We start from the raw sequence: 4554 nt of genomic DNA, 5'->3' as shown, positions 1-4554 counted from the left end.
ACAGTCGCTCCTACGATGTTTTGACAGGGCGGAAAGTCGCTCCTACGATGTTTTGACAGGGCGGACAGTCGCTCCTACATTATTTTGCCAACCCGGACAATCACTCCTACATTATTTTGTCAACCCAGACAATCGCTCCTACATTATTTTTGACTCCACGGCAAAACATATTATTCGCTGATCAAAGGCTTACAACTATAATTAACCAACAATTAAAATTGCCAACCTGTTAACAGAAAGCCAATTTAACATGAGCCGATCAATTTGATTTTAATTAATTATTTTACTTACTGACAAACTATGTTACAGTTTGTCGATTCTGTAAATATAAGGTAGTTATAAGGGCACTTTGGACAATGGTTCCTACATTATTCCTATCAGGGACATTCGTTCCAATATTACATTTATTGGAATAAGTGCCATTTTGCGAATGGAATAAACATAAAAACCGCATTAAATCAATAATTGCTATAACAACAATGGTAGTATCAATCGATAATGACCACTTTGACACCTATGATGTGCGAACCGTGCATAAAGATTACAGAATGGCGTCACATTAAAGGGGCCTTTTCACAGATTTTGGCATGTTTTGAAGTTTGTCATTAAATGCTTTATATTGATAAATGTAAACATTAATATTAAAAGCTCCAGGTAAAAAATCAAAAATAAAATTTAAACAAGGGACAAAATTGTCACAAAACCAGGTTTTCATTGTGAAAAAAAAATCTGATAAAGGGAGAAAACTCAAACTGAACTTTTGAAATGACCAAAAAAAATTAACCCCCTTTGTATTTTTTTTTTTTTTAAATCTATTTTTAGTCGTGGCGACCTTGACATTGGAGATATTGACGTGATTCTTTCGTGGGACACACCGTCCCATGATGGTGAACAAATGTGCCAAATGATTTTAAAATCTCACAATGAATGACAGTTATGGCCAGGACAAGCTCATTTATGGCCATTTTTGACCTTTGAACTCAAAGTGTGACCTTGACCTTGGAGATATCGCCGTAATTATTTCGCGCGACACACCGTCCAATGATGGTGAACAAATGTGCCAAATGATTTTAAAATCTGACGATGAACGACATAGTTATGGCTCGGACAAGCTCATTTATGGCCATTTTTGACCTTTGAACTCAAAGTGTGACCTTGACCTTGGAGATATCGACGTAATTATTTCGCGCGACACACCGTCCAATGATGGTGAACAAATGTGCCAAATGATTTTAAAATCTGACAATGAACGACATAGTTATGGCCCGGACAAGCTTATTCCGCCAGCCCGCCAGCCCGCCTGCCAGCCAGCCAGCCAGCCAGCCCGCCCGCATTCGCCAATCTAATAACCAGTTTTTTCCTTCGGAAAACCTGGTTAAAAAGGAAAACAAAAGTAGCCCGCAGCAGGACTCGAAGTAAAAAACGCATTAGCCAACTGAGCTATCCTGCCAAGGATACATAAGATGCGTATTTGATACCTTATATCATCGTAGTTTCACAAATTTAAACGACATCACTAGAACTTTCCAAATTATTCAATCGCTTCTCGTTGCAACGCTTTATAATTTTTAGGTTTTTAAATCGTCAAAAGATGCATATAATGGCTATATTAGACCATGGCAAATGTTCAGTAATACTGTTTCCTCACAAATATCATAACTAAACCGAAAATTTGCGAATCTGAAACAACTTTTCTCAATTTTGTCAATTTACCAAACCGTCAAAAGATCCCTTTAAAGTGAATTAAGGTTAGTAAACAATTGGCTAGGTCATTGTTTTCACATTTGACCCATTGATTGAAATGATACTGAACAATTTCTTAATCGGCATTTCTATGATTATTAAAATAGTGTGTTAAAGTGATACTGAACGATTTTTGTATGTGTTGAATTGTAATATATTGATAAAATGTTATATGTATATGTTACAATAACACAAAATAGACAAGAACAATTATACATTGAATACAAAATTCATGAAATGCAACATGCTGGCGAATTCAAATGTACAGACATTTTCGATTTCAAATTTAAATATCTGGCTTATTTCGCATTTTTCGACACAAGTTGGCAATTTTAATTGTCGGTTAATAATAGGTGTTAGCCTTTGATCCGCGTACACTACATTTTGCCGTGGAGTCAAAATAATGTAGGAGCGACTGTCCGGGTTGACAAAATAATGTAGGAGCGATTGTCCGGGTTGGCAAAATAATGTAGGAGCGACTGTCCGCCCTGGCAAAACATCGTAGGAGCGACTGTCCGCCCTGTCAAAACATCGTAGGAGCGACTGTCCGCCCTGTCAAAACATCGTAGGAGCGACCGTCCGCCCTGTCAAATTTAGCGTAGGAGCGATTGTCTGTAGAAGCGATTGTCCGGATACCAGGTTTTTCTATAGACGAGTTAATTGTTATTGTTTACATTCGGGATTTTTCGCGCATGGGCACTGACTGGTTGGCAAAACACTGGTTACAGTAACGTAAAACATGTATAAAGGACTTTTGTTTAGTCAATTAAGCGATAAAAAATCCGAAATAAACATTACAACTCTTATACAATAGTGCAAATATATCATATTTAGTACCAATAAATAAATGTATCATCATATGTATAATTTCCTCTTTATAAAAATACAAATTAGTTATTAGCATCAGAGTAAACGTGGTCGGAAGACTAAATACTGACAATACCACACAACAAAACAATAAATTAGCCGTATTCTTTTTTATAGTAAGACTTTAAAAAATGATATTTAAAAACTTATAAAACATATATTAATTTGATTATAACTATAAACAGTGTGGATATTGTTATGCTCATCAGCGATCGAAAGTGTATTATAAGAGGCGCATTTGATCAATTATAAAACAAAGCCATTAAAAACGGAATACATTACAATCGTTAAATGTTGTGGTAATTTTCTTTTCCATAGAATGAATTTTCGTTTCGTTTCCATTGAATTACAATATTAATAAATTTTAATATACAAATGAAAATAAAACCTGCATCTTGTGCAAATTGAACTGTCTTTGCATGTATATTGAAATCTCTTAACAAGTAATAAGGAATGATACATTTAACAATCTAGCATTTTATGATAAATATATATATTAATTTAATTTATTTTACACAAATATTGTTTATCCATTGTGATTGCTTGGTTTCATGATGGTGTTACGTTCAATGCAAGAACGTACAATCTTTACACTAAATTGACGAGTTTACATTTGCCGGTAACCGCGGTAAATACATCAATTGTGTAGCAGTAATATTGAACAATATTTTAAATTTAAAGTTATAAAGCACTGTATTATTATGATTAAACTGGCTTACATATAAATACGCATGTTCTTGTTAATCCGTTTCAGACAAATATCTTCTTTTTTTAATATGTTAAATTATTTATTAAAGCAAATGTTACGTATTTTGGCTTTAATATTTGGCTTGCTCAATATGACTGCTCAATATGCCAAGAAATGGCATGGATGTATCATAAAGTCTGCCACATGTGGTCTATGCAGGGACCCAATTAAAGTATTGGTCACTATGTTTATGACACCGGCATGTTTTCTGTGTAATTGTCTGGGCAGTCTCCGATCATAACGAGATAATAGTGTCAAAATTGGTGTGCACAATTAAATAAATCAATGAGATTTATTAATTTATTTGTTGTGTAACAAGGTAAGTCTGTACAGATATATTAAGATTAAAATCAGTTACTATATGTTTCGCACAAAAAGCGATCTATTTGATGTTTGTTTTCATCCTTATTTGTGTTTTTTCATTAAATTTAATTTATTCTAAAAGAATTTCCATTTTTGAAATTTTGTATCTAAAATGGACGTGAAGATGCGTTTAGTAGAGATTTTTGTGGTAACCACATAACGAGCTCGTAGATAGTGTACGTTCCACTCCATAGCTCGTTTTTAGTAAACACAAATAATAACAACAATATAATCGTTCCAAAAATGAATTTCCACGCATGCTTATGTTTTATTCAGACATAAATAGTAAAATTATATTTGATACAGTTCATGAGTATCAATAAAAACGATGATAATGTCAACCTTCTCTATATGCGCTTATAAGAATTCCACCTCTTTTTGCCAACCAGTGGGCGGAGTCTAAACTTTGCAGGTGCGTGTGACGTCACGCGTTAACTCGTCTATAGCTATATATAGACATATAAGGAAAAATGCCTCACCCCCTGGTACCCATGTTTTTGAACCAACCGGAACCATTTTTGAACTTGCCCAAGATATCATTTTGACAAATCTTCTGACCAAGTTTCATGATGACGGACAATAAACCGGAACAATTTTTTAACTTGTCCAAGATTACATTTGGAAAAATGTTCTGACCAAATTTCATGAAGTTTGGACAATTAATGTGGCCTCAAGATTGTTTACAAGGCAAATGTTGACGCAACACAACACGCACTCCACGACAGCCAAAAGGCAATCAAAAAAGCTCACCATTAGCACATTGTGCTCAGGTGAGCTAAAAGGCAAAAAGATAATCACTAGAAATTTGTTCCCACAAAAAATGGTTCTGGGCA

General features: G+C 34.4%; 1 long non-coding RNA gene across 1 annotated transcript; it reads right to left on the bottom strand.

Moving 5' to 3' along the window:
• Positions 1-755: 755 nt before the first annotated feature.
• On the bottom strand, positions 756-2086 carry LOC127853011 (uncharacterized). The gene is made up of 2 exons (XR_008036400.1): positions 1161-2086; positions 756-998 (listed from the first exon to the last, which is right to left on the bottom strand). It is a non-coding gene; the product is annotated as an uncharacterized LOC127853011 (long non-coding RNA).
• Positions 2087-4554: the final 2468 nt, after the last annotated feature.

This window comes from Dreissena polymorpha, chromosome 12, assembly GCF_020536995.1.
Source record: "Dreissena polymorpha isolate Duluth1 chromosome 12, UMN_Dpol_1.0, whole genome shotgun sequence".
NCBI lineage: Eukaryota > Metazoa > Mollusca > Bivalvia > Myida > Dreissenidae > Dreissena > Dreissena polymorpha.
Note: the sequence above shows the minus strand (reverse complement) of the source record. Positions and strands in the feature narration are given on the sequence as shown.